At 41.8% G+C, this 12,874-nt stretch overlaps 1 protein-coding gene across 9 annotated transcripts in view; it reads right to left on the bottom strand.

Moving 5' to 3' along the window:
- The window catches only part of LOC129626560 (uncharacterized), an 87,835-nt gene that overhangs the window by 43,495 nt on the left and 31,466 nt on the right, over positions 1-12,874 (bottom strand). The gene's annotated exons all lie outside the window — the stretch shown is intronic.

The raw sequence follows: 12,874 nt of genomic DNA, 5'->3' as shown, positions 1-12,874 counted from the left end.
ATCTTCCCAACCCAGGGATAGAACTCAGATCTCTTGCACTGCAGGTGGATTCTTTGCCAGCTGAGACACAAGGGAAGCCCATGAATACTGGAATGGGTGGCCTTTCCCTTCTCCAGGGGATCTTCCTGACCCAGGAATCAAACTGGGAGGCTCCTGCATTACAGGCAGATTCTTTACCAACTGAGCTATCAGAAAAGCCCTCATCCTTTGCCAGGGATAATTATAACTTTTTGACTCAAGGGAGGGTTTTATAAAACATAATTTGCCCAAAGCAGTTCTTCTGACCTCAATCATAGTAAAGCAGAACCAACTTTGATCACCATTGGATACACAACCTCCTTCAATTCTTCATGTACTCATCTTTGAATTTAGAGTCACATGTTAGGAAAGGAGACAGTAATTGAAGCATAGTTCCCATAAGCTTGGAAATTCCAGAAAGAGGGCATCCCAGCAATCAGACTACTGTTCGGAATAGCATGACTAGATATATTTTACATTACGCTGGCTTTCAATATTTTCAAAAGAGGACAGCCTTGCACTAAGAAATACTTGGTAATTTTTACTCTTGTATGTCTTTTCTCTCCCTGGGAACTTGAACACTTTTGCTTAAGGAGGCTATTCTTCTACTGACTTTTGAATGCTTAACATAGGTCACATCCTGGTTGGGCTCCTGCCTACTCAGAGTCACCACCAGCTTTTTGATTTGTTTCTTACTGTGTTGTTTTGTTTTGTTCTGTTTTTAACCTGAGAGAGGAATGTGTTCAGATGCTTAATGGATGTTTCAATACCATTTCCAACTCATGATCCGTGACATTTTTCTAAATGTTAAATTTCTGATTGGAAAAATGCATCCCAAGAAAAGCTATTTGTGAATAAGATGATGCAAGCAAGACAGAAGCAGACTGTCAGTAAGAATATGGCCATTTTTGCAAAAGGGTAACTTTAAGTAACCTTACTTTATCAATGAGAACACAAGGAAATACAAAAGAAATGCAAGTAACAACAGTAGATCACCGCATGGCTTAGTCCAGTCAACCTGGAAGGCGCAGGATGCTGCAACTACAGTGTCCAGAGTATGAGATTGAATGGCAAATACCCACACACTGAAAAACTACATGGTGACTAAACATGGACCCTTCTCCTTTCTGTATTTATTTTTTGATGGCTGAGGTAGAAAACCAAAATCTTCCATGCGGTACACATTGTCCTGCCAGTTCTAACCAGGATATGTGTTTCATGCCTCTCCATCTGCTTCTTATTTCCATTTTCCTTCAGTGCCCTTTCTCCATGCCTTGCCTCTTGGCCCCAGGCAGTCTGGACAGGCTGCCTCCTTTTACTGGAATGAATGACCTTTTGCAGTCTCTCCAACTCTCTGTTGAATCACTATGATCCTTACAGAATGCTGTAAGAAATGACTCTAAAGTTTGATGACTTGGAAACAAACCTTAGCTTTTTCTTTTTTTGGATTGGAGTGTCTTTTTTTTTTTTTTTTGATGGGCATGAGTTTGAGCAAGCTCTGGGAGTTGGTGATGGACAGGGAAGCCTGGTGTGCTGCAGTCCATGGGGTCGCAAAGAGTGACTGAACTAAACTGTCATTTTTTTAACTGGAAAATAATTGCTTTACAATGTTGTGTTAGTTTCTGATTTACAACAATGTGAATCAACACCAAGTATGCATCTACCTCCTCCCTCTTGAGCCTCACTCCCTTCTGAAACTGACACTAAGTTCCCTGTGCTATAAAGCAGCTTCCTACTCGCTGTCTATCTTAGCTTGGTGATGTACATCTGTCAATGCTGTTCTCTCAGTTTGTCCCACCCTTTCTCCCTACCAATGTTCACAAGTCTGTCTTTACTTCTTCATCTCTCTTCCTGCCCTGCAAATAGGTTCATTGGTACCATTTGTCTAGATTCCATACAGTTGTGTTAATACATGATATTTGTTTTTCTGTTTCTGAGCTACATCACTCTGTATAACAGACCCTAGGTTCATCCATATCACTGCAAATGACCCAGTTTTGTTCCTTCTTATGGCTGAGTAATATTCCATTGTAAACACGTATGACATCTTCTTTATCCACTCATCTCTCAGTGGATACCTAGGTTGCTTCCATGTCCTGGCTACTGTAAACAGTGCTAATAGTGAATGAACACTGGGTTGCATGTGTTTTTTGAATTATGCAAACCTTAGTCTTTCCATCTAGAGGATGTCTGACCTCTGAAAAGATACTTTAATTTCTTGGTGCCTAGATATCTTTGTCTAATAAACAAGAATAAATTATAATGCCTTCTTCCTATGGTTATTCTGAGCATTAACTGAGACAATATATGTCAATCTTAGAATCATGTCTAATGTATAGTAAGTACTCAAAATATATTAAGGATATTAAATTTTCTGCTCATCTCTACCAGTCAAGTCCAGTGTCACTCCCTATAGAAATCTGCCATTGGCGGATTCTTCCAGACCACGTGCTAATGATCAGTTGGCCAAGGTGGAAAAAGTGACATTGCTGCATTCCCTAAGCCTAAGGAATTTCTTGCAGCTTCCACTCACATTCTCTTGTTTCCTTAATTCATTAATTTAGCTTGAGCTGATGAGCTTAATGATAAGAGAAAACCAGTTAATAGCCAGCACCAAATGACTGAGGTTTAAGTGATGTCATCTTAAACCATCAAGTTGGGACTTCCCTGGTGGTTCAGTGGTTAAGACTTCACCTTGCCATGCAGGGGGTACTGGTTTGATCCCTGGTCAGGAAGCTAAGAACCTATATGCTTCATGGCCAAAAAAAAAAAATCAAAAATCAAAACATAAAACAAAAGCAATATTGTAATGCTTTTACAATATTGACTTTTGCAAAAACAATGACTTTTGAAAAAAAAAATAGATGGGAAAACAATGGAAACAGTGAGAAACTTTATTTTTGGAGGTTCCAAAATCACTGAAAATGGTGACTGCAGCCATGAAATTAAAAGACTCTTGTTCCTTGGAAGAAAGGTTATGACCAGCCTAGACAGCATATTAAAAAGCAGAGACATTTGCCAACAAAGGTCCATCTAGTCAAAGATATGTTTTTTACAGTAGTCATGTATGGATGTGAGAGTTGGACTATAAAGAAAGCTGAGCGATGATGAATTGATGCTTTTGAACTGTGGTGTTGGAGAAGACTCTTGAGAGTCCCCTGGACTTCAAGGAGATCCAACCAGTCCATCCTAAAGGAAATCAGTCCTGAATATTCATTGGAAGGACTGATGCTGAAGCTGAAACTCCAGTACTTTGGCCACCTGATGTGAAGGGCTGACTCATTGGAAAAGACCCTGATGCTGGGAAAGATTGAAGGTGGGAGGAGAAGGGGACAACGGAGGATGAGATGGTTAGGTGGCATCGCCGACACGATGGACATGAGTTTGAGTCAACTCCAGGAGTTGGTGATGGACAGGGAGGCCTGGCATGCTGCAGCCCGTGGGGTCACAAAGAGTCAGACACAACTGAGTGACTAACACACATACACACACAAAGCTACTATGTTTTGGGATGATCTGTTACTCAGAAAAAGGTAACTGATAGATCTCGCATCCACAATAATCATGCATTGCTGAGTGAGTGTTCACATTTAAAACTTTAGTAACAGAGTCCAGAAAATAAATTCTATGCAGGACCCTGTCTAAAGCAAAGGGTACCAAAAAAGGATCTGAGAAAGGGATCTGAAAATTGTAACCTGAATCATGCAGAAGGGTTGATTTCTCCTCAAAGCTTTATCAGCAGTGGCCACAGGACTGGAAAAGGTCAGTTTTCATTCCAATCCCTAAGAAAGGCAATGCCAAAGAATGCTCAGACTAATGCACAATTGCACTCATCTCACATGCTAATAAAGTAATGCTCAAAATTCTCTAAGCCAGGCTTCAACAATACATGAACCGTGAACTTCCAGATGTTCAAGCTGGGTTTAGAAAAGGCAGAGGAAACAGAGATCAAATTGCCAACATCCGTTAGATCATCAAAAAAGCAAGAAAGTTCCAGAAAAACATCTATTTCTGCTTTATTGACTATGCCAAAGCCTTTGACTGTGTGGATCACAACAAACTGTGGGAAACTCTTCAAGAGATTGGAATACCAGACCACCTGACCTGCCTCTTGAGAAATCTGTATGCAGGTCAAGAATCAAAAATTAGAACTGGACATGGGAACAACAGACTGGTTCCAAATCTGGAAAGGAGTACATCAAGGCTGTATATTGCCACCCTGCTTATTTAACTTATACAGAGAGTACATCATGAGCAATGCCGGGCTGGATGAAGCACAAGCTGGAATCAAGATTGCCAGGAGAAATAGAAAACTAAGATCATGGCATCTGGTCCCATCACTTCATGGGAAATAGATGGGGAAACAGTGGAAACAGTGTCAGACTTTTTTGGGGGGGGAGGGGAGGGCTCCAAAATCACTGCAGATGGTGATTTCAGCCATGAAATTAAAAGATGCTTACTCCTTGGCAGGAAAGTTATGACCAACCTAGACAGTTATATTAAAAAGCAGAGACATTACTTTGACAACAAATGTCTGTCTAGTCAAGGCTATGGTTTTCCCAGTGGTCACGTATGGATGTGAGAGTTGGACTATAAAGAAAGCTGAGTGCCAAACAATTAATGCTTTTGAACTGTGGTGTTGGAGAAGACTCTTGAGAGTCCCTTAGACAGCAAGGAGATCCAACCAGTCCATCCTAAAGGAGATCAGTCCTGAGTGTTCATTGGAAGGACTGATGCTGAAGCTGAAACTCCAATGCTTTGGCCACCTGATTCGAAAAACTGACTCATTGGAGAAGACCCTGATGCTGGGAAAAATTGAGGGCAGGAGGAGAAGGGGACAACAGAGGATAAGATAGTTGGATGGCATCACCGACTCAATGGACATGGGTTTGGGTGGACTCCGGGAGTTGGTGATGGACAGGGAAACCTTGTGTGCTGTAGTCCATGGATTTGCAAAGAGTCGGACATGACTGAGTGAATGAACTGAACTGAACTGAGGCAATGGGGGCTATACCAGGCTAACACCCTCACAAATATGTGTTTCCACTTGAAGAGGGTAGTGAGGAATTTTATAGTAATGGTTCAAAAGGGGTGTGATCAGTTTGTGGACATTCTTCTGATTGGTTGATTGTTAGGCAAATGGAGTGTTTACATCATTGTAAACATCCATTGAAATGGAGGTCAACATCATGAATTTTCTGATTCCAAAGTCTGAGGTCTCTGTGCTTGTAGGTAGCATAGTGTTAACTTCTTTCTCGTGGGGGTTTCAATATCTGCAAAACAGCTCAAAGGTATTGTTATGTGTATCCCATAAGGGGGAACCAGGACTGTGCCCTAATGATGCACTATTGTGTTTGTTTGTTTGTTTGTTTGCTTTTTAACTGCTCCTCCCTTGTCTCTGCATCCCCTCACTTCCCTACTTAACAACTCTTTGAAGTTGCCTAGTGGAACTCAGGGAAGGTCATAGAGGCTGCATGGAACCTATTACCTGTAATCAAGAAATGTGGGATACAGAAAGGTTTTTGTGTCCATAAACCCCATAGGAAAGTCCTGCTCGGTATATCAGTCTCCATAATAACAGACACCTCCAGGCTCTTCATCAAGGTTTTGTACTTCTATCCTGCCAGAAGTCTGTCATTCTCTAATTTTGCTCACAGTCATTGTTTTGCTTTTATTTGATCTCAAAAGCACATACTTCTTGTAGCAATCCCCACCCAGGGATCAAACCTGTTTCTCTTACATCTCCAGCATTGGCAGGTGGGTTCTTTACCACTAGCGCCCCCTGGGAAGCCCATTTTGTGGTTTACTGTATGTGAAAATTAGTCTCAGGACTATGTTCTCCTCCAAATAATTCCATTTCACAGCAAGGAAATCAGACAGCCATCACCTGCCTCCAAATTATTGTATTTTTTTTTTTAATTATCAAGAACATCTTGTTTACTGGCAACAACTTAATCAGAAACCCAAGTGATCCAGCCTCAGAATATAAGGATCAGAATTTAAGCCTTTATTTCTGTGTTTAGTAATGAACAGCTGTGAAGCAAGGTGAGGAGTATCTCTGTGTGGACCGTGTGGAATTAAAAACCAACAGACTCAGCAAAGAACACAGACCAGACCATAATTCTTTTCTTGGACATTCTGCTTAATGAATATCACCTGTTTCTTACTCAGGTGGACTATACCATGGAGACCAAACATAATGTGTGTCCATTGAAATCTTTAGAGAGAGGTTTGTGGAGTAGACAGTAAGCAACTTTTTAACATTCTTCCCCTTCATTGCTGGCTGGCAAACTCTTCCATTTCCACTGAGATGAAACCATCATTACTCTGGATCTTTCTTGGCCTCCCCACCAACCCTTCCAGAAAGAGACACAGTTGATCTGGCCTCAGGCTCCTCTTCACAGATACATATTAATAATATATTAACACTTGTCACGAAACACTGAAGGCATTGATTTAATCTCTAACTTTACTTAACATTAAGTTTCTTGAAGGAAGGGACCATTCTGACTCATCTCTTTATTTCCGGGTACATATTCAGAGAAGAAAAGGACCTGCAGATACCTGCTGTCGACGTTCAGTTTGCATGACTCAGACAAGCACGCACTTTAGAATCTGCTCCTGGGCCATGATCTCGGAGAGGTCTGGAATGGTGTGTTTTTGCATAATTACATTCCTTTCCTTTTACTCCACGTCAGGCAATTGTTTGAGATAAACACAGCTACTTTAGCATCTCCCTGAAAGTCAGTCCCACTGATGAGTAATATCTAAATAGCTTCCTATGGTAGGCTGAACAAAGATGCTCAACCACATTCATTTCCTAACTCCTAGAAACAGTGACTATGTCAGTTTAGATGTTAAAAGGAACTTGGTGAATGTGATTAAGTTAAGGATATTGAGATTCATACTATCCTGAATTATCCTGGCAACCACAGATAGTCAGAAGGCTGTTTATAAGAGAGAAGCAGGAAGGTTAGGGTCAGAGAGAAGAGATGCAAAGGTGAAAATAGATTGGAGGCATCTGAGAAAGGGACCATAAGCACAGAGCCTCAAGAAGGTGAAAAAGGCAAGGGATCAGATTGTCTTCTAGATCCTTGAGGGGAAATCAGCCTTGTTGATGAATTAACTTCAGCTCCCTCAGACTGATTCTGGACAAATGACCTCCAGAATTTTACAATAATACATTTTTGTGGTGTTCAGTCACTAAGCTGGTAGGAATTGGTTATAGTAGCAAAGGAAGATAATGTACTTTCTTATCAAAGCTACTGGTGTCCCTAATGCACGAGTTGTAAACCATGGGATTCCAAATAGAGTAACACCAACTCCATCACGCACAGAACCCAGCTCCACCCCTTCCCTTATGTGGAGCCCCTCCTGGAATGGAGGAAAGAAACGGGACTGTTAACACAAGTTCATGGGCCTGACACACAGTGAGGCCAAACAAAATGAGATGTTGGAATTTGGAGCTGCTCCTGCTGCTGCTAAGTTGCTTCAGTTGTGTCCGACTCTGTGCGACCCCATAGACGGCAGCCCACCAGTCTCCCCCATCCCTGGGATTCTCTAGGCAAGAATACTGGAGTGGGTTGCCATTTTCTTCTCCAATGCATGAAAGTGAAAAGTCAAAGTGAAGTTGCTCAGTCGTGTCCAACTCTTAGAGACGCCATGGACTGCAGCCTACCAGGTTCCTCCATCCATGGGATTTTTCCAGGCAAGAGTACTGGAGTGGGGTGCCATTGCCTTCTCCATGGAATTTGGAGCAGAGAAAGATTTATTGCAGGGCTGTGCAAGAAGACAGGTGGCTCATGTCCTAAAAAGCCCCTAGATCCTGAAGCCTTGGCAAAGCTCTTTTTAAAGCCAAGTGACAAAGGAGGGTTACAGAGGGTGGTATCCGGGTTACCCTATCAGTCCTTAGGCTCTGGGAGGTCTGGGGCTGTGTGCTCAAGGTCTTAAGTCATTAACATCTTTCATTTGGTGGGGGGTTGTTCACATCTGAGAACAGCTCAACTACTCAGGAAATGTGATCAGATACTGTTCTCCGGGTCCTTCAGAGAGGGGTTGGAGCAGAGGCTGTTGGGGAGGGCCATCCGGGAAGGCCCCTGGGTCCTTCTGGGTTACAGGTTCAAAAGATCACTTGTGCAATATGATGGCACGTCATCTTTTACATGCTGTGTACTCCTTTCTAACTCATGTTTCGACAAAGACAATTCCTACAGTCTATGATGAAATGGCAATGGCACCCCACTCCAGTACTCTTGCCTGGAAAATCCCATGGATGGAGGAGCCTGGTAGGCTGCAGTCCATGGGGTCGCCAAGAGTCGGACACGACTGAGCGACTTCCCTTTCACTTTTCACTTTCATGCATTGAGAAGGAAATGGCAACCCACTCCAATGTTCTTGCCTGGAGAATCCCAGAGACAGGGGAGCCTGGTGGGCTGCCATCTATGGGGTCGCACAGAGTCGGACACAACTGAAGTGACTTAGCAGCAGTAGGAGCATGATGAAGTGGACAACTTGGGTCAATCAAACTTTCAAATGTGCTGCTGGCTACTGTTCTAGTTCTAGGTAATTTTATTCATCCAAAGGATTTATCATAAAAAGAGGACACCACGTCCTGGAAGGCTTAGCAGCACCCTCACCAACTCCTCCAATAGCCTCCTTTGACATTAATTCTTCTTCCTTTTCTTTTCCTTGACTTCTGTCTCCAGGAGGGGAGGTTGGCAGGGCTTCAGCTGCACAACCATCTTCCAGAGAAGAAAAGGACATAGAAATGTTCCTCTTCCTTCCTTCTCCCATGCCCTGACCCTGTGATCTATTCCCTGCCAAGCAATTAACATTTCAGACTCATTTTCTCAACTTCATAAAACCTTTTATTTCTGATCTTTTATTTGGGTCATGTTTTCTTTTTCATAATACATTTTTCATAATTTACCATTCATTTACATTTCAATTAAGGACGCTGGCTGTTTGTAAAAGCTACCCTGATGGGGGAGTATGAAATAAATGATTGAAGTCACTATAATCTGCACTTCCATTACCACCTCATTTACCCTAATGACACTAGAAAGATTGTCACCCTCGATATAGCTCATCCCAGTAATAAAGATTCCCTCTGGAGTCCAACACAAGGGAGCTGTAGATATTTGCACGTGGAGATGGATATGTTAATGAGATCCATTGCTGGCTGGACTTTACCCCAGGAGTTCTCAACCAGGAGAATTTCAAATAAAAATTAAACTGTATCCAGAGCCTCCCAAGAAGATGCCCACGGGCTTGAATAATGAACATTTAACAAGAAAGGCATTCGATTACCATCACCATGGCCATACTTCCCTTGTCTTCCCTGGTGCTCATTTTGCACATATTTTTGCTTTAAGCAGAGGGAGAGAGAGAGAGAGAGAGAGGGTAGAAGGGAAGACACTGAGTATGTGTGGAACCAGCTAAGTGATAGACCTGCTCGGAGGACTTCTGTATATCCTGCCCCAAGAATTTCAAGCCGTTGGGAAAGCTGGTGTGCATCAAATAATTACCATGTAAATCACAAAGGAGACTGTGTTGTTGTTCAGTCACGTCCACCTCTTTGCAACCCCATCGACTGCAGCATATCACACCAGGCTTCCCTGTCCTTCGCTGTCTCCCGGAGTTCGCTCAAATTCATGTCCACATGGAAGGAAGAAAGCTTTACTGAGTTCCTACTATGTTTAAGGCCATTGAAAATGCATTATCTTCTCAGTATTTCCTGCTTAATCTTATCCCTTGTACTTTATTAACAACAGATAAAAGTAATAGCTATTCATTATTGCAAATATATCATGGATCAGTACATGTTTATCCTCCCAGAGACAAATTAAAAAAAAAAAAAAAACTAACAAATATGTGTTCCTATTTTTCTTTGTTAAGGAACTGAGGCATACTCATAATGTCAAGTAATTAACTGTCCCGACTGTTTGATCCATCACAGCTCTTTGAAACTGCTATCCGAGAGCCCCTCTGTCGCCACAGCTGATACTCATGCTGGGCACCATAGAGAGTGTGCCCAATGGCACCAAAAACTGTTTGAGGCCCTAGTCCATCTCTCTCAACTCTCCTGCCCTCCAGCCATCTGACATATTTGCCTCTTTATATCCTTTCTACATCTTTTATATTTATTACAAAAAACTTTCCTTCTAACTAGACCTCAACCCTCTGGGTACAACTTTCCTGCCTCATCACATGCCCGGACACACACACACATCAACTCTGAGATCACATCTCTAATGGAATTCTTCATTCTTCTTCCTGCTCTAAGCGTCCCTTTAGGATTATAATTTCTTCCTGCATCAGGCGTTGGTTTCACAAACTTTTTACCATGTGCCCATTCATTCATTCAGAAAATAATTTGGATCATGTTTACAAATGTTTACACATCCCAGATAATCCTTTAAAAACTTCCCATCTCTAATGTTCTGTAATTATATGACTCTGGTAGAGAGGATTCTTGTTTTATTCCCAGCTCCAGCAATTATTAGTCGTATGACTGATTCCGAAGTTCAGCTCTGTGAGTGGTATGCATTCAGGAAGAATTGTTACTGAGACTAGGAATCCCACCTCTGTACTTCAGATCCACAGGCTGATAAGCTATCTTCATTTTGCATTAGGGAAGAGCATCCCACATTTCCCTGTGATTTGTACATCTGACATTTTCACTGGTGTTCCCTCACCCTCCATCCAACTGGCAGCATTGCCTCTTTCACATTAAATAAATCAGAGGTAAAAGAAGAAAACAAGGGAATTTTTCAGCAGATGGCTCAGACTCCTCAGCTGTATCATTGCAGATCTAAGAGACTAACATTTTTGCACCACAAGATAAGTATCAAATTATATGCAAATGGGACTTCAGCGCACATCAACTGCAGTATATTTTCAGACATAAAGTGAATTGTTCCTTTTTTTTTTTTTAGTTTTTCTTTGCCATGTATGGCATTGACAGTAAACATTTGATGTGTTTTACAAATAATAATGTGTTTAATCAGTACAGTCACCAAAATCTAGATAGTTCATTCAGATATAACTCTAGACAAAAAGTCAAGTGTTATTGTTTCAAGGTGCCAAGCAGCAGAGCAAAATAACAGATTAGGGGAACTAAAAACTGAGTTCTAGTCTGTGAAGCAATTATTAATCTCTACAAGAAGTTTTAACAAACTCTATAGCCTCTCTTCCAAGGTTGATACATCTGTGAAATGGAGATGGCAAGTGTTTCTTATACACCAGATACCAGTGAAGATAAAATAAATCAGAACACATAAGAGCTCTTGCTTGTCTTATAGTGTCAAAGTGAATTCAGAGAAAATGGCCTGGAGTGGTTCATACCAAGACCCAAGGATGGCATTGCTGTAGCTCAGACTTTGCGAATCTTGGTGTTATTGACATTTCAGACCAGATGATTCTTTGATGGGAATGGGGTGGGGGTGTCCTGTGCATTGCAGGATTAAGATCATAGGAATTTCACCTTAATTTTAAGCTTAGCATCGTCCCTTGCCCTTATCCGCTAGCCACCAGTAGCACCTCCCTCGTCGTGACAACCTAGAACGTCCACAGACATTGTCGAATGTCTAGGAGGAAGCCTCTCTTTCAAAACCACTTCAACTAAATCCTACTGGTTCTAAAGTTTTCCCTTTGGCTCTGCAGGTATTCAATCTCCATTTTCAAAAACATGTAAAGGCGATTAGTCTCAGGAAGACTGACTCGCAGTGACCAAATTTACATGGAACAGAAGGAGAAATCAGATGTCAATTTACTGTTTAAACTGAAAAATAAAAATGGCAGCTGGGTTTTTTTATTTAAAAAAAAAAAAAATGGCAGCAGGCCCACAGGACTGCTACCCAAGCTAATCAGTTTCTTCTGCCCTGTCAGATTGCCTATGAACAAAACTACAGTGTCGTCATAAGGTCGTTTGGCCAGGAGCCTGGGTTCAGAGCAATCAAAGTGAGCTGGAGCCGGGAAACAGGAGCAAACCTGTGGATGGTGCTGAATCCCCACTGGTGAGTGATTTTTCTTTGGCATTTTCCCACTTTTCTAGAGTCTGTGATTCCTTGCTCTCCTTCTCCTATTTTTTTTTAATTGTTTGTTATATTCCATTGGTTACACAGCTTTTTGGATGATAATCACCTTCATGGTTTGGGTTTTCTATACTATATTTATTCTCATTTGAAACATATTCTTTGATGTGGGAGAGACTGCTCTTCCAAAGCACAGCAATGAGTTTTATAACTTAGGTTTCCCCAGATATCCATATTTTTTATTTTGGAAGAGGTGAATTCTGAAATATGGGAAGTCTGGGTCAGGCATCCCTGGTGGCTCAGCTGATTAAGAATCCACCTGCAATGCGGGAGACCTGGGTTCAATCCCTGGATTGGGAAGATCCCTTGGAGAAGGGATCTAGCCTAGCCACCCCAGTATTCTGGGTCGAGTGCAGTGCACATTTCAATAAATGGGGTTAATAAAACTGATGAGGCTGCTAATAGTGATGATGCTGAGAAGAGACCTCTATCATTTTCAGTGAGTTCAGAGATACTGTAGACTCTTTGTGCTCCAGTTAACACAGCTTTTTTTTTTTTTTTTTTTCTGTCTGTCCTGGATTTTGGTTGCTGCTCAGACTTTCTCTAGTTGTAAAGAGCATGGGCTACGTTCTCGTTGCAGTGCATGTTTCTAATTGTGGTGGCTTATCTTGTTATGGAGCATGGACTTAGTTGTTCGGCAACATATGGGATCTTCCTAGATCAGGAATTCAATCCATATCTTCTGCATTGGCAGATGAATTCTTTACCACTGAGCCACCATGGAAGCCCTAACACAGCTTCTGGACAAGGGTCAAGTGTAA

The sequence above is a fragment of the Bubalus kerabau genome, chromosome 14 (genome assembly GCF_029407905.1).
Source record: "Bubalus kerabau isolate K-KA32 ecotype Philippines breed swamp buffalo chromosome 14, PCC_UOA_SB_1v2, whole genome shotgun sequence".
In the NCBI taxonomy this organism is placed as follows: Eukaryota; Metazoa; Chordata; class Mammalia; order Artiodactyla; family Bovidae; genus Bubalus; species Bubalus kerabau.
Note: the sequence above shows the minus strand (reverse complement) of the source record. Positions and strands in the feature narration are given on the sequence as shown.